Source organism: Convolutriloba macropyga, chromosome 9, assembly GCF_964194025.1.
Source record: "Convolutriloba macropyga chromosome 9, txConMacr16.3, whole genome shotgun sequence".
NCBI classification, from domain to species: Eukaryota; Metazoa; Xenacoelomorpha; order Acoela; family Convolutidae; genus Convolutriloba; species Convolutriloba macropyga.
In genome coordinates this window covers 51,487,506-51,513,851 of record NC_134476.1, presented here as the reverse complement: position 1 = coordinate 51,513,851, position 26,346 = coordinate 51,487,506, and the positions used below count along the sequence as shown (strand labels likewise).

Below are 26,346 nucleotides of genomic sequence, written 5' to 3'. Positions count from 1 at the left end.
AGAAAATGAAACTGAACTGTCGGGACATCGCAACTTGAACAAAACTTTTAAGAATAATGTCAACTAATTGCGAGTATTGTGCATTGTGCTTCGATTTTTTGGGTAATTTAGTGGAATGATCAGTATTTTCTTTGAGTTGCAGTTCCAATTTCATTTGAGTCAGGTCTCTTGGAATCTTTGTCTGTTTTACAGTTCGCTTCAAATTTCCAACTTCCTGCAAATTTCAATTTTATGTATCAGTTTCTAACGCTTCATTATTCCAAACGGTTCACTTCTAACTGATGTTGCTCACCTTGAAATGGTAATGGCGTTTTGATTTTTAAAAATTTTATCTGAAATAGTGATTGCGGTCAAGGAGAATGATATTAAACACAATCAAACCTGATTAGCTGGGTTTACATAGTGTTCAAACATTTCAAAGGCTAGTTGAATGCGTTAATACGTTTTGCATGTATCGAAAGTTTCAACTGCTCCGGTGAAAAAAAGATTGAGCCAAAAGAAACAAGTGCATATGTTTCACTTTGTTCTGTTGAGCTATCATGTGGTTTCTCTATAAGTGGAATGAGTTAATTGGCATAGAAACTTGCGTCACAGATTGTAGGGAAGTGGCTATTAGTTTTAACCATTTTTCAATTTCGAAGGAATACGCAAAATTTTGACTAAATCAGCTTTGAGTTTTTCTAGGTTATCTTCGTTTTCGTTTGTGATAAGAACGGATGTATTTCTAATGCGAGATTTGAATGAACTTCTGAAACAAATGCATACATCCAATATGACGTCTGACCTGTTTAAGTGTTTTGGGTCTAAAAGTGTTTTTCAGGTATTTCAAATTGACATTTGTCAATTAATAACTTGAAGTCTAAGCTTCGATTATGCAGGAAAAAATGTTTAATGTTATCAAACAATTATGTTTCATTTGTTTCTCTTCTACCCAAATCATCAAAGTACAAAACGCCTTAGTCACCCCACCAAAATTTGTAAACTTTTGTTGAGCGATTTAAACACTGTGCTAATCATTTGTTCCTTAATGGGTTAACCTTCTGCTAATCGTTTGTTCTCTAAACCCATCAGTTGAAAGTTTGTAAAACCATATATTAATATTATATATTTTCTGCAATCTTGTTAATTGATTAATTACGTTTACATTTTCTTCCCAGTCTTCAATTAGATTAATAATATAACTATTTTCCCTAGTGGGATCTGCAGTTACAGGGTATAATGCCGCTGTAATACAACAACGAAGACTGTTAAATTTTTTACTTTTAATATATAGTATTGTTTTTTTTGCTTCTTAAATCAGTTGATAGTTCTGTAAAAGATCCTAGTGATGGTTTAGATTTTTCTAAATTTAATTTAATAACAGTCACATCGATGAACTTGTATTCATAGCCATAGCCTTCACATATTTTTTTAGAATAATCAGGCCCTTGATTTAGATCTAGTCGAAAGCCTTTAGTCATATACTCTTCTGTTCTGAAGTGTATATCAATACTCTTTTGGTCTCCAACAGGCCCTCTCTTCTTATGTAAACAACTAACAGAGACTTTAAATTTATATGATTTAAATCGTTTGATATCATCTATTATATAATCTACTACTTCAATTTTATTTTCGATAAATTCTTCATTAACTCCTCTAATATATATCTGTCGAAAATTCGATTTAATAACATAATCATTAGTTGTAGCTATGTTCTCTCTCCAGTGCTTATTCATATGAGTTTTTAGAATTGTATCAATTTTAAATGTTTCGCAACAGACCCAAAACGGTACAATAGCTTTGAGCCTGCTTTCAGTTTTTGTTTGAGTTTGAGTTTCAATTTGAATTTTGGATTTAGTTTTAGTTTTAGGAACGAGGAAGTATTCATGTTGATTTGAATAATACGCCCTCTCCATAGTGTCATCTGAGGATTCAGTTTCAGCATTATGTTCAGTTTTAGCTTTATCCGGGGTTTCAGTTTTGTTAATTCTTTCACTTGTTACATTATTGTTTGTTGAGTGAGACGTTTTGTATTTTATTAGGGAAAACTTATAATTTTTCAAAAAAGAAAAATGAAATGTGAAATGTGTAAAACTAGATCATGCAGAGAGTGCTGTAATGATTGTAAAGAATTAGAATAATGTTGTTTCATATGCAAAATTATAGTCAAGGTAAACAACTATAGTGGACACTTAGGTGATCATTTGGATGATCCTGGTTTATATCTAACTTGTAGTATGTGCAGGGTTAATAAACATGTTTCTTTCTTTAGATTTAGAAATACAAGATGTAGACTATGTATCTATCTCCATAAGTATAGATAGTTATACACATGCCGACGATTCAAGGAATATGCTGAAAATTTTAATATAAAAAAGTAGAGTTGAGCTGGTTTTTTTGTTGAAGTTATTTTTGCAATTTGGTTCTACGTGCTTTTGACACGATCGCCTTAGTTGATCTAGTATCTGGGGACGTCCACTGAAGTCAGTGGGGATAGAATGCAAACTATGCGTCTGATAACGCTTAATTACTAGCTTAACGCAATGCTATTGGATTGCACCAAGTGAGACAAGATATGATAGTTTTTATTTGTATATAAAGGGAAATTTAGATGTGTATATGTAGTGGTGGATAAAAGGTGGTATCCAACCAAGCAGGAATAAACGTTAGTGTTGATTGCTTTGTTGGAATGTGTAAATTTAGTATTGGCAAAAAGGTGATTGTCCAAACAGAAACGAGTACCCGTTAGATTTGAGTTTCTGCTTGGATAGATCCTTTTTGACACTTCTCATACGTTATCTTAATTATCGAAAAATTATCGAAATTCAATCAAGAATTTTTAAATAGCCTGTCCCTAGTTGGTATGTGGTGTTCAATAATATTCTATGCGCAATAAAAAGAAACATTCTAATGACCATACAAGATATTTTATGTTTGCTAAGATTCATGTATTTCACAATTTCATTTTATGATTCATCCTCATAAGCAGACTGATTTCCGCCTCGGCATCACCATAGAACGCTAGGTAGCGCTTTCAGAATTAACTTTTGCTTTCTCAAACCTACCACTTATTTAAAAAAAAGTGGACTGGCATGCGCTGTGCTTTGCACAGGAAGTGTTCCCGCCTAGCTATTGCCCGTTTTTGAAGCAATTCGTTGTAAGATATGATTAAATTAGATCAAATTTTCTTCTGTTTCTGTTTATTTTAGATTTTGTCTAATTTTTTGCTTGCATTCTTGAAAAGTATTTCTAAGTAACACTTTTAGCTAGTCAAATTTTGTGTTTGATTATTAAGAATAGAGTGTTGAATGTATAATCTGCTTTTTGGCTTGGTATTAATATATTTTTTTAAAAACAATCTCTCTGTTTCACTGTCAAACCTCATAAACTGGGGTTATCTGAAACTCCCCCGATATAGTGTTCAAACGTTTCAAAGGCTAGCTGAATTCTTTTTTTTTGCATAAATCGAATGTTTCAACTGCGCCGGTGAAAAATGCTTGTGCCGACAGCAACAAATGCATATGTTTTACTTTGTTCTGTTGAGCTATCATGTGGTTTCTCTATCAGTAGAATGAGTCCAATGGCATAGAAAATTGGGTCACAGATTGTAGGGAAATGACTATTAGTTTTAACCACTTTCCTATTCCGAAGGAAATTCGCAGAAGATTAAATCAGCTTTGAGTATTTCTAGACTATTTCCGTTTTTGTTTGTTATAGAACGGATGTATTTCTAATGAGAAAATTGAATGAAATTCTGCAAGAAATGCAAACATCCAATATAACGTCTGAAATATTAAAGCGTTTTGGATATTTTGTCTGAATGAAGGGATTTTCCAAAAACCTGTATTTCAGGGATTTCAAATTGACATTTGTCAAACTATAAATTGAAGTCTAAGCTTCGAACACACCGGAAAATTTGTTTTAAATTATCAGTCTATTCTTTTTCATTTGTTTCTTTTCTACTCAAATCATCAAATACAAAAAAACCTTAGTCACCCCCACCAAAAATTGTTAACGTTTGCTTACTCAAGAGCTGAAAATTTTCTGATCGATTTAAACACTGTGTTAATCATTTGTTCTTTAATCGTTTAACCTTCTGCTAATTGTTTGTTCTCTAATCAATTTACGCAAATTTTTTTTCCGCCAAAAGTAAACGCTAAAAGTTGTATAACGCCTGACAACACTCAATATCAATAAAAATTGATTTTAGGCATGATGTGCAGTTGAGTGTGCAATATTTGGTTAGGAAAGTTGTTGTTGTAATCGTAACGAAATAAAGATTAATTCCTACTGGAAAATTATTAGAATTCTTCTTTTTCCTGACAAATTTTGTTGCAAAAGAATTGGAGGGGAATGCATTGAGGAAGAAAGAGCTGTTATTGTTCATACAATTTCATTTAGGCTAATTACACTTAAAAAAATTCATCCCAAAGAAGTATTGGGGTTGCAGGATTTAGTGAGTATACTGGACAATCATCTTCTGGCGTAAGCTTTAATAAAGATTCTGTATTCTTGCATAAGTCCAATTGTCGCCTGTCAGCAATATCTTGAAAGCTAACGAACAATTTCTCCATTATTGTTTTTTCATATTTTATAATTTTTAATTCTTTCCAATTGAGCAAGAATTTATTGCAATTTTCAAGAAATTATTGATTTTTATGAAATTATGCAATTGCGTCTGTCAGCAATATCTTGAAAGCTAATGAACAATTTCTTCATTATTGTTTTTTCATATATTTGTAACTTGTAATTCTTTACAATAGAGCTTCTTAAGAAATTAGTGCAATCTTCTGTATCATATGGATCAAGGTTTTCCTGTTGTTTTTCAAAGTGTCTTCGGTTGCCATCCAAAATCTTTTTAAAACGATCACCATTGGAGCAGATTTCAAGAGTTGGGAATTAAAATTTCTCGTTTTGTATACATTTTTTTCTGTATCACAGCTTAATCTTGTTTTCGGAAATCAAATATCGGTAAAAAAAAGTCTCTGATTAAGGATAAAAAGCACCCAGGAAACGATTGAGTATATGAGACCTGATTAAAAAGTCATAATTATTAAATTGTCAATTCGCCGAAATAGTATCAAGATAGGGATTCCAATTAATAATCCCGATAGCCGTAGCCGGTCTTAGATTTTCTTCCAACTGATTAAATGAAGACATCACAATTAAGCTTTTCTTCATTTCAAACATTATTGATGGTTCGACTGATCCGTATTAAGCTTGTAGCATTGAACAGGTTTTAATATTCGCACTTTTATGGTCTTTTGTGATTTGGTTTCAAGATATTTTTACTTACCGACTCAAGGACAAGATGCTTTTAATTTAGGTACTTAAGTTGAGGACTTGACTAATTTGGTCTCAAAGTAAAATCTGTTTTTTTTGTTTTTTGTTTTTGATGAAGAATGGGCTCCCGAATATTGGTGTGCTCATTCGTTCTTAGATTAGAAAATCTTTTTTGTAGTTGCAGAAATTAGTGAATTGAATGCAAAGTTACAATTTTCCGAAACAAATCATTTGTTGGCCTTCAGCAACTCTCACTTTAAACAAATATGTAGTGAGACTGACTTTGATTCTCTCTGGACAGCAAATTTTGATTATTTTGTGATAAATTTCTTAAAATGGCACTCGAAAAAGCGCCTGTGTCATTAAGGGCATTGAATGTAACACAATTAAAATTAGCATGCGCGTAGCAAAAGTTGGCACAAAAAGTTGGCACTGTGCCAGTTCCAAAAACTGGCAGAGAATGAGTTGTTTTAGTAATTAGCCCTGATAAAGCTGCCCGCATATTGATTTTGAACTCATTGTTGCGAATGGTAGGTTTGTTCCTCTTTGCGTTGCTGGGTTAAAACAACATTGATTCTAAACATAAATAACGCTGTTGTGTTTTTGCCGATCGAAAAAATTTTGCTTTTTAAATGCCTGATGGAGGTTGTTTATTCCTCTTTCAAATTTTTTTTTGTTATTGTTATTGTTGAATCTAGAATTTAGTTTAGTAAGAGCCCAAAAATTAATCAATCAAGTTTGTTTGTTTACTGAAATCTTCTTGTACTGCAGTCAAATTTTTGTTAGCTCTGGTCATATTATATATAGCTGCGAGATTGTTCGATAATAAATTTTGTACTATTGAGTTGAATGCAGTTGCGCTCGCATCTTCGGCGGAAAGAATTTTTTTCTAAACTAATTGTCTTGATTCAGATGAGCAGAGATAATTGATCGTAGTAGTTTCAGTTTGCATTCAATGTTCGAGGCAAATAGGAGTCGGCATGCCTGTAATGAAAGCATCTTGAATTCTTTGCGTTCACTTAGCTGGGCAATCATTTACTCAGAGTTCGCAAAAAACCACCTTGGCCAATGGGGTCAGATCTGTTACAAAATTTTTAGGACTGTCTTTTGATTGATTAGTTTACTCAATAGTTTACTCAATCTCTAGAATAATCAATTTCTTTTGCTTGACGCAACTAGAGCTGGGATATCAATTTTTAGACTTTGGGCGTTATCTGATGTATCTTTTTCTGCTGTTGGTAGCTCTAAATAATACAAAAAACCAGGCTGCAAATGCGTTTTAATTTAAGCTACTCTGCCTACATTGGTAAATTGAGCAAATTTTATAGAGCTTTCTAATTGTTCCAAATTTCCGGAAAATCTTCAGTTGGTCCAGCATTGAAAAGTAGGAGATTAACAATTTGTGCTACAGTTGCAGAGGCAACACCACGGATAGTTGTCGCAATCGTTGTTGCAGCTGCTGCAACATCTGCCGGGTTTTTAGTCTATCGACCTGTTCTTGTCAATTAAATTATGTTTAATTTCCCAATTACTTGAATCTTTGCTTTGTTTGTAACGCGTGTATTAGGGATACAGATTGATGGTTGGATTTGGAGAAACTGACGGTGTTCAATAGTAATAAAAAAAAATTATTTTGACTTGTAATTTCAATATAGTAAAGGGCCTGAATTATGGTATCGTTTTCTGCAATAAGAAGGACGTTCCCATTTTTCTTAGAATTTTCTATGGACAAATTTCTGTATTTGACGTTGTAAAATAGCGTTTCATCAGTACTAAGAGACGACAATATTAGAACATCAGGATCTAATCAAAACAATTGAAAAAGTAAATTGTGAATAAGGGTGGTTCAATTTTCCAATTTAGGGACAATTTGGCGAATTAATTGAATACTTGAATTGGTTTATTTGAGTCCGGGAAAAATAGAATAATAAACTTGACCTGTGTTGTCTATAAAATAGTAACAATTTATGTTGTCCCTAAAACAAATTAAATTAACATTTGATCTTGTTTAGCTAATAATGTAACTTTGCAATTGCCTTTCTAAACCACCTACATTATTTTCAATTTTTTTTCTAAATTTGACTTTTTAAAAACTTTTTCCTGTCTCCGGCTTTCTTTTCTCTTTCTCCATCAAAAAAATTAACTGTTTGCAAAATTTATTTGAGACTTTGGTTCGATGCAGATTCCCAAATCATACGAAAGACCATTTTCAGTTTCTATTAGATACCAAACAATCCATGAATTCTCCCAACTCAACTACTCAATCCAGGTCTATAAACAACAATTCCACTGTTTCAGTTAGTTCCTCCGCATAAATATTCACACAGCAATCTTGGATTTTAATCACTTTCAAACCCAATCAAATATATTCAGCCAGGAGTTATATAATAATTTAGTCATGATAGATTCTGCAAGATAGTCCTCAAAGTGACAGTCAAGAGAAGGCCGCAATGATAATGCCTCGTCTAATTTGCGGTAATTCCAAAAATTGAAATAGTTTAATAGTTTAAGGATTTGAAATTAGTTTTGAAACGACTGGACCAGTGGGTTAATTGCAAATTGGCCGACGTGAAAACCTAAAATCAACAACCGAGGTTTCTGAAGCAAAGCCATTCAGTTCAAATCAACAGACAGATTAGACAAAAATCATAATTCATACCATTACGTTTTTGTTACGATTATTTGTGTTCTTTTTGTTGTATGATCTACTAGTACCATATGACACGCTATAATGTTATAATAGTTAGGACATCGACTCTTTAGGAAAACTTACTTGAGATCAAAAGAAAGCCAGGTGTGAAAGAACTAATGGCCACTGATAGACAAATTGAGACTCGTACACTATTAAGCGCTTTATGTTGACAGTTTGCTACAATGTATTAATTTTGGCAAGACGATAAAGTTGCATTGAATAGGCTTTTCATAAGCTTTTTAGTCGCTTCAACGTTGTAAAAACAGAATTTTTCTCACTAATCGACGATCAGAGCGCATTTAACAGTCTTAACAGATCTGAACTGGAGTGAAAGAGTTTGATATAAAATTTGAATCAATTCAAAAATTTGTGCAATTCCAACAAAGTTAGGACCAAAAATCTTCAATTGTGAAATCATTTCAAAAATCAATTGCAAAATGCAATAAAGTTAATTCGACTAAGTAATAGAAAATAGCAGAACTCTAAGCAACTCCTAATCTGAATTCAAAATATTAAACAAATTTTTGCAAAAAAAATCTGGTTAAGTTTGAATGAGATTGTTAAAAATCTTTAAAATGTTGTTTTAGTAAATTATTAAAAACTGTTTGAGAAAACTTTGTTATGTTTGTTTCAATAATGCAAAGAAATTTTTGTCAAACATCTTCTCGAATTGAAACGTCTCGAGTTTGGGACCAAAAAAAGAGGGTGATAAACTTTGTCTTGAGTTCAGGACCATAAAAAAATGTAGACTTGAGGTCGAGAACAAAAAAAAGGAAAAGTCTTGAGTTCAAGACAGAAAATAGCGAGAAAATAGGTGTACTATATGCAAGAATTGCGGTTTGTTATTGACGAGATTTACCCGAGAGTGTACCGAGTGGAATATTTTATTCCGCGGTCTGGGATCTATGCTATAACTTCTGGCATCCGCCAATATTTGATCCCAAGCTCTGCAGACTGAATTGATACTGCAAAATAAGTGGGCGAAATTAGAGAAGTTGAAGGTTACAAACTCATTACTTCAAAAACACCCCGTCGGGCTTCAATAAAAAAAACCATTGTAACAAAGGCAAAAAGGTAACAAAGGAAGCATTGGGCAAATAGAGCGCTGGGTTTGAGGCGCTAAAAGGTGATTCAAAGACTGCAGTAGCCAGAAATGCTGAACAGGAGCAGTCCATCAAATTATTGAATTAAGAGTTGTACGGTTGAAAAGCCAATGATGCTCAAAAGTACGAAGCTATCGGGAAACTGGAGACGGCGAATGAGTGGTCACAGCTCCAGCAGCTGAAAAACCACTACCAGTACTTGGCCAACAATTGTCGAAGAAACGATACCGTCTTTGGTCAACAAGTGAATTCTCTTAGAAATGAGAAGGCCAAACCAAAACAATAGCCAATTAGGAAAGTCTGTTGGAGGTTGAAACAAAAAACAGTATGAATCTATCTGCTACGTTATATGAAATTTTGTCGGTAAAATGTTCTGCTTCAAAATATCAGATCTAGAAACAGAATGGGCCTGCTGACGCAAAATGGGCCTGCTGACGCACCCTGATGCAACCACAAAATGGGCCTGATGCAACCACAAAATGGGCCTGCTGACGCAACCAAAAAATGGGCCTGCTGACGCACCCTGATGCTGTTTGAGACAAAGAATTCCTCCTGACCATAAATCAGGCACATCAAATTCTGAAAAATTATGCGGCGCAAGAAGCGTACAACATATTGGGGCTTGACGAGGCGAAGAAAGTTATGAACGATGAAAACTGATATTTAAACTTTTCATATGAAAACACAAAAATTTTGTATGGTAAGACTTTCAAATAACAAGAACTAGGAATTAAAATATTGTTTCATTTTTGATTTAGTAGTACCCTCTTGACCTATTAAGAGGAGGCAGTATGAGTTTCACACGTATATAACATATGATGTAAATAAAATCTTGGATTTCATGGTCAAAGATGAAAATTGAAATTTAATTCATTTCCTGAGTTATTTCTGCCACAAGTTTGCCAGGTGTACAGAAAACAATATAGACATTCGATTAGACAAAACTTGGATTTTTAGAAATGTGAGCTAAACTGATAAATCTTTGTTGACTTGGTACATTTACCACGATGATAGAACCGATATTGGGTACTGACCAAAGGGAGAATTAAGTTCATCAATAGAACAACGAACCTACCATCAAAGCTAACCACTACTTACCTTCATTAATTTCAGCCGACTTTTCTTCGAAGTTAATCTATTATTTATTTTAACTTCTAATGTGTTTTTTAAACCAGTACCACCAAGCTCAATTAACTAAAATATTGTGAAATGGTGGCTGCTATAATTGAGTAGTTTTCGCACAAGATCATGAGCTCTGTGAGTTTTTTTTAAACTTGGTTTTGTTTATGTGGATAAAACGCCACTTTTTGCATAATCAAACATACGTTCTAAAAGGCTGGATGTCTCATTCCTTTTCATCTGTTTATTGTAGGCCTCCTATTCTTTCTTTTCTCGTTTCCTTGAGGTACATTGTACACTTTCGTTAATCCTGTCTTCGATGTTGCATCTGATCGATTTATCCAATCTTCTAGAGATTGTTTTTGCTCTTATACGAAGTTTGTAGCAATTATATTAGTACTGTTGGCCGGTTTCGTTAAAATTTGCCAGTTTACCAAATTTTCGGCTGACACTTATGACTTTTTTCCCTAAAAAAACAGGATGAACAGGTAGCGCCCAGCGGGAATTAAGTACTCTTAGAGCCTTTTCAGCCCTGTTTCAGCTCAAACTGTTTTAGCGAGCTATACTTATGGTATGAGGGGCAGTTCCTAGAGATTGAAGACCCCTAAAGTGTTGACCCCATCCCCACTGTTGCCCCACAACCCCGCGCTGTTAACCCAACCCCCCCCCCCCCACACTATTGCCCTATCCCCCCTCCATCAGCAATCCGTGTACCCTCCCCTCCCCCCTCGTTTCTAGCTACTGACGAATGACCTCTCGCACAATTTTTTTTCAAGATTTTAAAAATTTTTGACTTTTTTTGAATTTTAGTAGTCCTAGGTGTCAAGGAACTTCCTCTAGATTTTAATAACATGCTACTTCGTAGTTTCTAGTGGTAATGAAATGATTTCATCATTTTAACATCACGAATAGTAGCGTTTTTTTGACAAAATGTGCATTTTTTTACAAATTTTTCAAAATTTATTCCTCCTCATTCAGATTTTTCCAGGCCCAGGGGTAAAAACCTCCTAAGGGGTGGGATAGTAAGCTACTGACAATTTTTTATTGGTCGGGGAGTAGTTTTTCAATTTTTTAATGTCACAAATTTTAGAAATTTTTGGATAAAACCTGCTTTTATTCAAATTCTTTGAAGATTTCTGTCGTTATTTTAGGATTTTCAGTATTTTCAGTCTCAAGAGCCAAGGAACCTCTAGGATTAAAAAAGGTTACCGTATAATTTCTAGATGTAATGGATTATCTGGCACGATTCTAACGTCACAATTGTTAGCACTTTTTTGACAACTTTTGCCATTTTTTCAATTTTTTTTTTGACATTTATTCGTTATTCAGGTTTTTGAGCCCCAAGAGCCAGAAAATCTCCATTAGTGTTTGATATTGGGCTACTGGAAAAATTTTGTGGGTCACAGATTAACTTCCAACTTTTTATTTTTAGAAATTTTGCCAAATTTTTTTTCTAAAAATTGCACTTTTTAATTTTTCAAAATTTTTTGTCAGTTTTTAGATTTCTCTATCCTCAAGAGCAGCAAAGTTTCGTGTAGGGTTTGATTATATGTTACTGCATAGTTTATAGATGTAATGGTATGTTTTTCAAGGTTTTAATATCACGAACCCAATCAGTATCGTAAAAATATTTGCAATTTTTTTACGTTTTTTTATTTCTTTTCCGGCAACAGGGGGCCTTGAGACCTCCTCCACGGTTTGATAATAAGCTGCTGCATAGTTTGTAGAGTTAAAAGAACGGTGATCAACATTTTCTATAACTCCAGTTTTAGTAAAATTTGAATTTTTTTTTGAACTTTTTGGAAAACTTGTTCCAAGTGTATCTTTACGACCAGTTAAACTATTTCAGGTTCAAAACAGAGATACTGCAGACAATGAAAGGGTTCTTCAGAGATTAGTATCTTGAATTTTAGCAAGATTCTTTTTTTGCGAATTGTTGCCAAAGTTTTCAATTCTGTCCTTTCTGAGTTGAACGACCATTACTGGCCAATGAGAATTTTAAGACTTGGAGATGGGTTACTTGACAGAACTTTCGAGACAAAAATGCGTTCGAACTTTTTTTACTGCGAAGTTGAAAAAACACATCTAGACTTCTTTGCTTCAAAAGTACGACATATGGCTTCCACAAAAACTATATAACCACTGTGACAAGGTCAAAGAGGCACAAAAGGAAGCATTGAATAAATGGAGCGCCGGATGTGAGGCGCTAAAAGATGATCTAAAGGCAGCAGCAGCCAGAAAAGCTGATCAGGAGCAGTTCATCAATTTATTGAAGCAAGAGTTGGACGGTTGAAAAGCCAATGCTGCTAAAAAGGGCAAAGCTATAGGGAAAATGGAGAAGTTGAATGAGCGGTCAGAGCTCCAACAGCTGAAAAACTACGACCAGTGTTTGGCCAACGAGCCTCTAAGAAACGACACTGTCCTTTCATTCATAGGAGTTGTGAATTATTGTTTGATTATTGAGTTAGTGGTATCCTTTCGTCTTAATAAGAGGGGGCAGTGTGAGTTTTTCACATGTAAGTAAAATATGATGTTATAAAAACCTTGGGTTTCATGGTCAATGATGAAAATTAAAATTTAATTCACTTCCTGATATACTTCTGACACAATTTTGTCAGGTGTACAGCAAACAAGATAGACATTCGTATAGACAAAACTTGGATTTCGAGAAATTTGAGCTAAACTGACAAATCTTTATTGACTTGGTACGTTTACCACGATGATAGAACTGATATTGGGTACCGAAAAAAGTGAGGTTTAAATTCATTCATTGAACAACAATCCTACCATCAAAGCTAACCACTATTTAACCTTCATTGATTTCAACCGAATTTTCTTCGAAGTTTATCTATCAATTTTTTTTACTTTTAATTTTCTTTTTTAAACCAGTACCACCGCGCTTAAATATTGAAAAAACTGTGAAATGGCGGCTGCTCTAATTGAATAGTTTTTGCATAAAATCGTGAGCACTGTGAGTTTTTTTGGCACTTGGTTTATGTGATGTATGTTATGTGGATCAGACACCACTTTCTGAGTAATCAATTATACGTCCTGAAAGGCTGAATATCTCATTCTTTTTAATCTTTTTATCGAAGGCCTCGTATTTTTTCTTTTCTCGTTTCCTTGAGGTACAATATAGACTTTCCTGAAATGCCTTTCGTCGTTACTCCTGTCTTCGATGTCGCATCTGATTGATTTGTCCAATCTTCCAGAGATTGTTATTTGCTCTTAAACGAAGTTTGTAGCAATCATATTGGTCCTGTTGGCCGGTTTCTTCAAAATTTTTTGATTGACCAGTTTTTCGGTTGACGCTTATGACCTTTTGACATAAAAAACAGGATGAACAGGTAGCGCCCAGCGGGAATTAAGTACTCTTAGAGCCTTTTCAGCCCTGTTTCAACTCAAACTGTTTTAGCGACCTGTACTTATGGTATGAGGGGCGGTTCCTAGAGATTGAAGACCCCTAAATTGTTGACCCCATCCCCACTGTTGCCCCAAACCCCCGCGCTGTTAACCCACCCGCACCACACTAATGCCCCAAGATTGACCAATTTTTCGGCTGACGCTTATGACTTTTTGTCATAAAAAACAGAATAAACAGGTATCTCCCAGCCGGAATTAAGTGCTCTTAGAGCCTTTTCAGCTCTGTTTCAGCTCAAACTGTTTTAGCCACCTATACTTATGGTATGAGGGGCGGTTCTTAGAGATTGAAGACCCCTGAACTGTTGACCCCATCCCCACTGTTGCCCTAAACCCCCGCGCTGTTAACCCACCCGCACCACACTAATGCCCCATCCCCCACCATCAGCAATTGGTGTACCCTCCCCTCCCCCCCCTCGTTTCTAGCTTCTGACCAAAGACCTCTCGCTAAAAACGCTCAAAACTATACTATTTTGCAGAATTTTTTTTCAAGCCTTTAAAAATTTTTGACCTATTTTGAATTTGAGTAGTCCCAGGCGTCAAGGAACTTCCTCTAGGTTTTAATAACAGATTACTTCGTCGTTTCTAGTGGTAATGGAATGATTTCAACGTTTTAACATTACGAATTTTAGCATGTTCTTTGACAAAATGTGCAATTTTTTACAAAATTTTTGAAATTTATTCCTCCTTATTCAGATCTTTCCAGACCCAGGAGACAGAACCTCCTAAGGGTTGGGATATTAAGTTACTGACAATTTTTTATTGGTCAGGGAATAGTTTTCAATTTTTTAATGTCACAAATTTTAGAAATTTTTGAATAAAACCTGCTTTTATTCAAGTTCTTTGAAGATTTCAGTCGTTATTTCAGGATTTTCAGTACTTTCAGTCTCAAGAGCCAAGAAACCTCTTCTAATGTTTTAAAAAGGTTTCTGTTTATCTTCTAGATGTAATGGATTATCTGGCAAGATTCTAACGTCACGGTTTTTAGAACTTTTTTGACAGCTTTTGTCTTTTTTTCATTTTTTGACATTTCATTACTCAGGTTTTCTAAGTTTCAACGGCCAGAAAATCTCCATTAGTGTTTGATAGTAGGCTACTGAAAAAATTTTGTGGGTCATAGATTAATTTTCAATTTTTTATTATAACAGGTTTTGCCAATTTCTTTTCTAAAATTTGCAATTTTTTTTTAATTTTTCGAATTTTTTTTTTCAGTTTTTAGATTTCTCTATTCTTAAGAGCCACAGAACTTCATGTAGGGTTTGATTATATGTTACTGCATAGTTCATAGATGTAATGGTATGTTTTTTAAGGTTTTAATATCACGAACTTAATCAATATCGTAAAAATAATCGCATTTTTTTACATTTTTGAATTTTTTTCCGGCAACAGGGGGCCTGGACACCTCCTCCAAGGTTGGATAGTAAGCTGCTGCATAGTTTGTAGAGTTCATAGAATGGTGATTAAAATTTTCTATAACTCCAATTTTAGTGAAGTTTGGAATAAGTTTGAATTTTTTTTTTTGAAATTTTGGGAAAACTTTTTCCAAGTGTATCTTTATGAGCCATTGAAACTATTTCAGGTTTTAAACAGAGATACTGGAGACATTAAAAGATTTCTTCAGATATTAGTATCTTGAATTTTCGCAAAATTCTTTTTTTGCGAACTGTTCCAAAAACTTTTCAATTTTGTCCTTTCTGACTTGAACGACCATTGCTGGCCGACGAAAATTTTAAGACTTGGAGATGGGTTACTTGACAGAACTTCCGAGACAAAAATGCTTTCAAACTTTTTTAACTGCGAAGTTGAAAAAACACATCTAGACTTCTTTGCTTCGAAAGTACGACATATGGCTTCCACAAAAACTAGATAACCACTGTGACAAGAGGCTCAAAAAGAAGCATTGAATAAATGAAGCGCCGGATGTGAGGCGCTAAAAGATGATCTAAAGGCAGCAGCAGCCAGAAATGCTAATCAGGAGCAGTTCATCAATTTATTGAAGCAAGAGTTGGGCGGTTGAAAAGCCAATGCTGCTCAAAAGGACAAAGCTATAGGGAAAACGGAGAAGTTAAATGAGCGGTTAGAGCTCCAGCAGCTGAAAAACTACAACCATTACTTGGTCAACGAGCCTCTAAGAATGGACACTGTCCTTTCATTCATAGGAGCTGTGAATAAAATTATTGTTTGATTTTTGGGTTGGTGCTACCCTTTCGTCTTATTATGAGGGGGAACTGTGTGTTTCACACGTATGTAAAATATGATGTAATAAAAATCCTGGTTTCATTGCCAAGGATGAAAATTAAAATTTAATTCATTTCCGGATATTTTTCTAACACAAGTTTGTCAGGTGTACAGAAAACAAGATAGACATTCGTTTAGACAAAACTTGGATTTTGAGAAATATGAGCTAAACTGACAAATCTTTATTGACTTGGTACATTTACCACGACGATAGAACCGATATTGCGTACTGACCAAAATGAGGATGAAATTCATTCATTGAACGACAAACATACAACCAAAGCTAACCACTATTTAACTTTGATTGTATTCAACCGACTTTTCTTCGAAGTTTATCTATCAATTATTTTAATTGCTAATTGTGTTTTTTAAACCAGTACCACCACGCTCAATTAATTAGTATATTGTGAAATGGCAGCTGCTCCAATTGAACAGTTTTCGCACAAGATTGCGAGCACTATGAGTTTTTTTGACATTTGGTTTAGGTTAAGTGGATAAGACGCCACTTTCTGTCTAATCAAATACACTTCCTAAAAGGCCCTATATCTCATTCTTTTTCATTTTTTTTTTGAAGGCCTCGTATTATTTCTTTTTTCGTTTCTTTGAGGTAAAATGTACACTTTCCTGAAATGCATTTCGTTGTTAATCCTGTCTTCGATGTCGCATCTGATCAATTTATCCAATCTTCTAGAGATTGTTAATTGCTCCTATACAAAGTTTGTTGCAATCATATTAGTCCTGTTGGCCGGTTTCTTTAAAATTTTTCTATTGCTCAGTTTTTCGGCTGACGTTTATAACTTTTCGTCATAAAAAACGGGATCTACAGTAAACGCCCAGCGGGCATTAAATGCTCCTAGAGCCTTTTCAGCTCTGTTTCAGCTGGAAAGTTAAACTATTTCCAGATAAACGAGTCAGTTAAACTGTTTCAGATTTGAAACAGAGATACTGGAGATAATGAAACGTTTCTTCAGAGACTAGTATCTTGAATTTTAGCAAGATTCTTATTTCGCTAATTGTTGCAAAAACTTTTCAATTCTGTCCTTTCTGAGTTGAACGACCATTGCTGGCCAACAAAAATTTTAAGACTTGGAGATGGGTTACTTGATAGAAATTTCGAGACAAAAATGCTTTCGAACTTTTTTTACTGCGAAGTTGGAAAAACAAATCTAGACATCTTTACTTCAAAAGTAACCCATCGGGCTTCAACAAAAACTGGGTAACCACTGTGACAAGGTCAAAGAAGCACAAAATGAAGAATTGAGCAAATGGAGCGCCGGATGTGAGGCGCTAAAAGATGATCTAAAGGCCGCAGCAGCCAGAAATGATAATCAGGAGCAATTCATCAATTTATTGAAGCAAGAGTTGGGTGGTTGAAAAGCCAATGCTCCTCAAAAGGACAAAGCTATAGGGAAAATGGAGAAGTTAAATGAGCGGTTAGAGCTCCAGCAGCTGAAAAACTACAACCAATACTTGGTCAACGAGCCTCTAAGAATGGACACTGTCCTTTCATTCATAGGAGCTGTGAATAAAATTATTGTTTGATTTTTGGGTTAGTGCTACCCTCTCGTCTTATTAAGAGGAGGCAGTGTGTGTTTCACACGTATGTGAAATATGATGTAATAAAAACCTTGGTTTCTTTGTCAATGATGAAAACTAAAATTTAATTCATTTCTTGATATTTTTCTGAAAAAAATTTGTCAGGTGTACAGAAAACAAGATAGACATTCGTTTAGACAAAACTTGGATTTCGAGAAATTTGATCTAAACTGACAAATCTTTATTGACTTGGTACGTTTACCACGATGATAGAACTGATATTGGGTACCGAAAAAAGTGAGGTTTAAATTCATTCATTGAACAACAATCCTACCATCAAAGCTAACCACTATTTAACCTTCATTGATTTCAACCGAATTTTCTTCGAAGTTTATCTATCAAATTTTTTTACTTTTAATTTTCTTTTTTAAACCAGTACCACCGCGCTTAATTATTGAAAAAACTGTGAAATGGCGGCTGCTCTAATTGAATAGTTTTCGCATAAAATCGTGAGCACTGTGAGTTTTTTTGGCACTTGGTTTATGTGATGTATGTTATGTGGATCAGACACCACTTTCTGAGTAATCAATTATACGTCCTGAAAGGCTGAATATCTCATTCTTTTTAATCTTTTTATCGAAGGCCTCGTATTTTTTCTTTTCTCGTTTCCTTGAGGTACAATATACACTTTCCTGAAATGCCTTTCGTCGTTACTCCTGTCTTCGATGTCGCATCTGATTGATTTGTCCAATCTTCCAGAGATTGTTATTTGCTCTTAAACGAAGTTTGTAGCAATCATATTAGTCCTGTTGGCCGGTTTCTTCAAAATTTTTTGATTGACCAGTTTTTCGGTTGACGATTATGACCTTTTGACATAAAAAACAGGATGAACAGGTAGCGCCCAGCGGGAATTAAGTACTCTTAGAGCCTTTTCAGCTCTATTTCAGCTCAAACTATTTTAGCAACCTATACTTATGGTATGAGTGGTATGAGGGGCGGTTCTTATAGATTGAACACCCCTAAACTGTTGACCCCAACGCCACTGTTGCCCCAAATCCCCGCGCTGTTAACCCATCCCCAACGCACTAATGCCCCATCCCCCCTCCATAAGCAATATGTGTACCCTCCCCTCCCCCCCTCGTTTCTAGCTACTGACGAATGAACTCTCGCTAAAAAATTTTTGAATCTTATTAGTCCTAGGTGTCAAGCAACTTCCTCTAGATTTTAATAAGAGTTTACTTCGTAGTTTCTAGTGGTTGTGGAATGATTTCAACATTTTTACATCACGAATTTTACCATTTTTTTTGACAAATTGTGCAATTTTTCATAAAATTTTTGAAGATTTCTCCTCCTTGTTCAGGTCTTTCCAGACCCTGGGGACAGAACCTCCTAAGGGGTGGAATTTAATCAAGTTCTTTGAAGATTTTAATCAAGTTCTTTGAAGATTTTTGTCGTTTTTTAGGATTTTTACACTTTTCAGTCTCAAGAGTTAAGGAACTTCCTCTAGGGTTTACAAAAAAGTTACTGAATAGTTTCTAGATTTAATGGATTATCGGGTAAGATTCTAACGTCACGATTTTTAGCACTTATTTGACAACTTTTGCCATTTTTTCATTCTTTTGACATTTATTCATTACTCAGGTTTTTTGAGCTTCAAGGGCCAGAAAATCTCCATTAGTGTTTGATAGTAAGCTACTGGAAAAATTTTGTGGGTCATAGAATAATTTTCAACTTTTTAATATTACAGGTTTTGACAATTTGTTTTTTAGAATTTGCAATTTTTTAAAATTTTCGAAATATTTTTTTCAATTTTTAGATTCTTCTATCCTCAAGAGCCACAGAACTTCATGTAGGGATTGATTATATGTTACTGCGTAGCTCATAGATGTAGTGGTATAGTTTTTAAGGTTTTAATATCACGAACTTAATCAATATTGTAAATATATTTGCAATTTTTTACGTTTTTGTTTTTTTTCCGGCATCAGGGGGGCCTTGACAGCTCCTACAAGGTTTGATAGTAAGCTGCTGCATAGTTTGTAGAGTTCATAGAATGGTGATCAATTTTTTTTTATGACTCCAGTTTTAGTGAATTTTGGAATAAATTTGACTTTTGTTGAAATTTTTGGAAAACTTGTTCCAAGTGTATCTTTATGAGCCAGTGAAACTATCTCAGGTTTGAAACAGAGATACTGGAGACAATAAAAGGATTCTTCAGATATTAGTATCTTGAATTTTAGCAAGAATATTTTTTTGCCAACTGTTCCAAAAATTTTTCAGTTTTGTCCTTTCTGAGTTGAACGACCATTACTGGCCGACGAAAATTTTAAGACTTGGAGATGGATTACTTGACAGAACATTGGAATGCTTTCAAACTTTTTTTACTGCGAAGTTGAAAAAACGCATCTAGACTTCTTTGCTTCAAAAGTACGACATAGGGCTTCGACAAAAACAGGATAACCTTTGTGACAAGGTCAAAGAGGCACAAAAGGAAGCACTGAGCAAATGAAGCGCCGGATGTGATTGATGCGCTAAAAGATTATCTAAAGGCAAAAGCAGCCAGAAGCGCTGAACAAGAGCAATCCAGCAATTTATTGAAGAAAGAGTTGGACGGTTGGAAAGCCAATGCTGCTAAAAAGGGCGAAGCTATAGGGAAAATGGAGAAGTTGAATGAGCGGTCAGATCTCCAGCAGCTGAAAAACTACAACCAGTACTCGGCCAACGAGCCTCTAAGAAACGATACTGTCTTTTCATTCATAAGAGCTGTGAATAAAGTTATTGTTCGAATTTTGAGTTAGTGGTACCTTCTCGTCTTATTCAGAGGGGGCGGTGTGTGTTTCACACGTATATCAAAAATTATGTTCTAAAAATCTTGGGTTTCAAGGTCAAAGATGTAAATTAAAATTCAAATTACTTCCTGATATAAGACTGACGCAAGTTTGACAGGTGTAAAGAAAGCAAAAAATACATTCGATTAGACAAAACTTCGAGCAGTATGAGCTAAAATGACATATCTTTGTTTACTTGGTTATTTTACCACGACTATAGAACCAATATTGGGTACTGACCAAAGGGAGCATTAAATTTATTCATTGAACACCAAACCTATAATCAGAGCTAACCACGATTGAACCTTCATTTGTTTACACCAAATTTTGTTCGAAATTAATCTATTGATTAGTTTAACTTCTAACTTTGTTTTTTAAACCAGTACCACCACGCTGAACTTACTAAAAAGATATGAAAAAAAGCGCAAGGTCGGCTGCTATAATTCAAGAGCTCTCGCAAAAGATCTCGAGAACTGTGAGTTTTTCTTTGGACACTTGTTTTATTTGAAGTGGATAAGACACCAATTTCTGCATAATTGAACAAGCCTCCTAAAAGGCTGGATATCTCATTCCATTTCATCTGTTTATCGAAGGCCTAGTTTTTTTCTTTCTCTTTTCCTTGAGGTACAATGTACACATTCCTGAAATGCATTTCGTCGTTAATCGTGTTTTCAATGTTGCATCTGATCGATTCATCCAATCTTCTAGAGATTGTAATTTTCTCTCATACGATGTTTGTAGCAATCATATTAGTCCTGTTGGCCGGTTTCTTTAAAATTTTTCTGTTGACCAATTTTTCGGCTGACTCTTATATTTTTTCTTCATAAAAAACGGGAAATACAGTAAGTGCACAGCGGGAATTAAGTGCTCTTAGAGCTTTTTCAGCTCTTTTTCGGCTCATACTCTTTTAGCGACCTATACTTATTGCATGAGGGGCGGTTCTTGGTTGTTGAAGACCCCTCCACTGTTGACCCCCCCCTCAATATTGCCCCAAGCCCACTGTTGCTCAGCCTCCCCCTCCCCATTCAGCCATCGGTGCACCCCTTCACCCGTGTCTATCTAGTGATGAATTACCTTTCGCTAAAAACGCGCAAATTCATATTATTTTGCAAAATTTTTTTCAAGCTTTTCAATCTTTTATTTCTATTTTATGATTTTTATTAGCCCCAGGTGTCAAAAAAATTCTCCCAAGTTTCAATAACAAGGTACTGCATAGCTTCTAGTGGTAATGGAATGGTTTAAACATTTTAACATCAAGAATTTTATCTTTTTTTTGACAAAATATAAAATTTTTTTCAAAGATTTTGACACTCCGTTCTCGTTATTCAGGACTTTCCAGACCCAGGAGCCAGAAAACCTTCTAAGGGGTTTGATAATAAATTACTGACAAATTTTGTTTGCCATGGAACAGTATTTCAACTTTTTAATGTCACAAATTTTAGCAATTTTTGGATAGAACTTGCTTTTAATCAAGTTCTTTGAAAATTTTTGTCGTTTTTTTTAGGATTTTTACTCTTTTCACTCTCAAGAGCCAAGGAACTTCCTCTAGAGTTTACAAAAAAGTTACTGGATAGTTTCTAGATGGAATGGATTATCTGGCGAGATTCTAATGTCACGATTTCTAGCACTTTTTTGACAACTTTCGCCTTTTTTTTTCATTTTTTTGACATTTATTCATTATTCAGGTTTTTTGAGCCTCAAGGGCCAGAAAATCTCCATTAGTGTTTGATATTAAGCTATTGGAAAAATTTTGTGGGCCATAGATTAATTTTCAACTTTTTGATTTTACAGGTTTTGCTATTTTTTTCCTAAAATTTGCACTTTTTTTTAACTTTTTGAAATTTTTTGTCAGTCTTTAGATTTTTCGAGCTTCAAGACGCACAGAGCTTCATGTAGGGTTTCTATAAATTTTTTTTGAAAATTTGATCGTTTTTTAGGTTTTTTCAGTTTTAAGAGCCAACGAACCTCCTATAGGATTTGAGAATAATTTACTGTATAGTTTTTAGATGTAATGGAATGTCTTGCAAGATTTTAACATCACGAATTATGGGATCTTTTTGACAATTTTTGCATTTTTTATTTGAATTTTTTGACATTTATCGTCTTTATTCAGGTCTTTTGTGACTCAAAGGGCAGTAAATCTCTGTTAGAGTTTGATAATAAAATATCGAAAAATTTTTGTTGGTCATGGCATATTTTTCAGCTACTTAATATTAAAAGTTTTTTAAAAAACTTGCAATTTTTAGTAGCTTTTTTGAATTTTTTGCCATTTATGATATAGAAATTTTTTAGGTTTCTCTAGACTCAAGAGCCACTGAACTTCATATAGGGATTGTTTTGATGTTACTGCATATTTTATAGATTTAATGGTATTTTTTTCAAGAGTTTAATGTCACGAGTTTAATCACTTTTTTAAAGTATTTGCAATTTTTCAGGTTTTTGGAACTTTTTTTCTGGCAGCAGTGGCCTTGGAACCTCCTCCAAAAACTGATAATAAGCTGTTGCATAGTTTGTGAAAATAATAGAATGGTGATCATTATTTTTTATGACTCCAGTTTTAGTAAATTTTGGATAAAATATAATTTTTTTTATTTTGGAAAAGTTTCATCATGTTCCCTTTCTACCTCTGTCAGCCGGTGACACTCTTCCAGGTCTGGAACAGGGATAGTTGAGACAATGAAACTGGTCTTCAGATGATATTGTCTTAAATTTTAACAAAATTTTTATTTAAATTTGCGGTTGTTTCCAAATTTTTCAATACTGGCCAACAACACTTTTTAAGACTTGGAGATGGGTTACTTGACAGAACTTTTGAGACAGAAAAAAGTTTTGAACTGTTTTTACTGCGAAGTTGAAAACTTTTGTTGTTAATTTTCTTTTTCATTTTTTTCTTTTTGATTTGTTTACTAACGGAGCTAGAAAAATCGAAGTTGCAGAAACGAATCCCATCATGGAAAATATTCCTCTTTCTCTTTCTCTCTGCTTTTGGTTTAGAGTTTCTTTCCTTCTTTCTCTCGTTCACGTTTCATCTCTCACTCCCTCTCCCTATCTCTCTCTCTCTCTCTCTCTCTCTCTCTATCTTTGTTAATGCTGCATTTCAGCTGCTGTTACGTGGCGTAATGTCATCATCTCTGATCTTCATTAACCATTAGTTATAGAAAAAAAGATTTTATTGTAATTGAAATAACAGGCACATTATAAAAAGTTATTGTTAATTGCTCTCAGAAGCACTTTGTAGCAATTATATTAGTCTTGTTTGTCTCTTTTATGCTATTTCTTGTTTGGCCGATTTTTTGGTCTGACCCATTTGACTTTCATCTTTAGAAACGGGATAAAGAAGTAGCGCTTTGTGTGCATAAAGTTCTCTTAGAACCGTTCAGTCCACTAGTCTTCAAATATGCAATGAACAGAAACTTTTTTGGAGGCTTATACTTATGGTGTGATGGGTGGCTCTTAGAAATTTACTCCACACCCAAACTGCCCCTACATCGCTCCCTCCAATTATTTCTGCAAACCCAAGTATTTTGCTTTTCATGACGTTAAGATATATGTTTTTACTGCGAAGTTGAAAACTTTTGTTGTTAATTTTCTTTTTCATTTTATTCTTTTTGATTTGTTTACTAACGGAGCTAGAAAACTCGAAGTTGCAGAAACGAATCCCATCATGGAAAATATTCCTCTTTCTCTTTCTCTCTGCTTTTGGTTTAGAGTTTCTTTCCTTCTTTCTCTCGTTCACGCTTCATCTCTCTCTCCCTCTCACTATCTCTCTCTCTCTATCTTTGTTAATGCTGCATTTCAGCTGCTGTTATGTGGCGTAATGTCATCATCTCTGATCTTCATTAACCATTAGTTATAGAAAAAAAGATTTTATTGTAATTGAAATAACAGGCACATTATAAAAAATTATTGTTAATTGCTCTCAGAAGCACTTTGTAGCAATTATATTAGTCTTGTTTGTCTCTTTTATGCTATTTCTTGTTTGGCCGATTTTTTGGTCTGACCCATTTGACTTTCATCTTTAGAAACGGGATAAAGAAGTAGCGCTTTGTGTGCATAAAGTTCTCTTAGAACCGTTCAGTCCACTAGTCTTCAAATATGCAATGAACAGAAACTTTTTTGGAGGCTTATACTTATGGTGTGATGGTTGGCTCTTAGAAATTTACTCCACACCCAAACTGCCCCTACATCGCTCCCTCCAATTATTTCTGCAAACCCAAATATTTTGCTTTTCATGACGTTAAGATATATGTTGTTGTTTTCACTAGAGGGTTTGAATCTTTTCGACCAGCCAATTTGCGTCGGTTTGCCTCTCAATGATGACTTTTGAAGTCGTCAGCATAGCCATACGATAAAAAATTGTCAACTGCGCTGGAAAAGTTGTTAACGTAAGCAAGGAAGAGGAGAGGCCGTAGAACGGACTCTTGGGGAACATCACTGTTTTATTTATGTTTACATTGTTTACATTGACACATTGTTTTCGTTCTCTAAGGTAGCGTCTTGAACGACTGAGTAGTTTTCCATCAATGCTGATGTCTCGTGGATTTTTGATTAGCTTTTTATATGCAACTTGGTGGAATGCATTTTTGAAGTCCATTAAAAGGGCATACTTGTGTTCGCTCTTTGCGGCGTCGTAGAGTTCATTAACTATTTTTAGGTACAGAAGGAGCTGCAGAACTGCCGAGCGTTTGTGGCGAAAACCAAATTGTCTTTTATCGAGCTGTGTTTCAATGAATGGATACAAGTGCAGCCAGATGAAAGTTTCAGAGCTTTGGTCACGTTAGTGAGCAGGCTAATTGGCCTGTACTGACTTATGTCGGCTTCGACATTCTCCTAGATGGGTGTCACTTCGCTTACTTTCCACTGGGATGGAAAAGATCGTTTGTTGGTGCAGGTTTGAAAGACAAGGCGAAGCTATTTACAGAAGTTCAAGAAGTTTTTCATGATGGTGTTCCCAATGTTATCTGGTCCACAAGCTTTGTTTGCATTCAGACTTGAAAGCGTTTCCTTGATTTCATCTGAGAGTCTGATGAAATTGTTTTCCATTTTCTTTTACACTTGCTCCGGGGACATTTGATCTTCTACGTTGAAAACGTTTGCAATGAAATTATTGAACAGATCAAGTTTTTCCACTTCGTCAGTTGTGCGGGAGATTTTGATTTGGTTATTGTCATAATTGATTGTGAGATACATATCCTGAAGGAGTACTCTGCTTTTGTGTAGTGAGTTGAGATATTGTTGATCGGACATTTGCCTGCTGCGGAAGATTTTTTCGAAAAATTGTCTTGGTCGTTTTCAATCTCATTCTCAGTGAGTTTTCTTTCCCTTTGAATTTTAACAGCAGACAACGATTTGGTTTGTCTTCGAGTTTTCTCTTCATAGTCGTCAAAATTTTTATTATAGCTGATATTGTTGGTATCCACATTTTTGAATATATTTTTGATTTTGCTTACAGAATAAAAGATGAGCTTCCAGTGAATAATTTTCCTTTAATTGGTTTGCAATTTTTCTTTTTTTTGGGTGGATACCATTTAATGTTGCTGCAGTCAACAAGACTTTCTCCGCGATAAGAGTGAATGGAGTCTCCAACAGTTTTTTTGTTTTTTTTTGCTTTGTCCTTGATGATCCATTGGGATCTTTTCTGTTTCGCCCCCCCCCCCAGCTTAGTAAGCATAAATTTTTTTTGAAACCCAAGCGCACGCGCTATTTTCTTACTTAGTAACCAGCTATATAACATAAAATTTGTATCTGGTGGGTCATAAAAACACTGGGCTAGTGCCAAAACAGAAAAGATCCGAACACAACCAACAAAAAAAGTATAACCAGAACCTCACTATCCTGTGAAATACAATCAATTCCCAGCTTCGCTTCTCTGATCAAATGAAAATGGCAAAAGGGAAATTGATCAGGCGGAACAATATGCTCAAGTCATTGGGAGGAAGAGATTGGGGATTGACAGGAGTGGACATCAGAAGACTTTACAAGTCATACTTTCACCTATGATGTTCATATGCCCTGGAATTATGGGGACCCTTCCTCTCGAACAACGCCTAGTCACAACTGGAAACCGAAAACACGCAAGCAGCATGGATTGTCTGTGGCCTACCTCGAGGAACAGCAGTGAGTTCGTCGCTAGCAGAGGCTGAACTCACAA

The 26,346-nt window shown here is 34.8% G+C and overlaps 1 protein-coding gene across 1 annotated transcript in view; it reads right to left on the bottom strand.

The window, feature by feature from the left end:
- Window positions 1-26,346, bottom strand: part of LOC142345834 (uncharacterized) — a 183,821-nt gene that overhangs the window by 58,449 nt on the left and 99,026 nt on the right. The gene's annotated exons all lie outside the window — the stretch shown is intronic.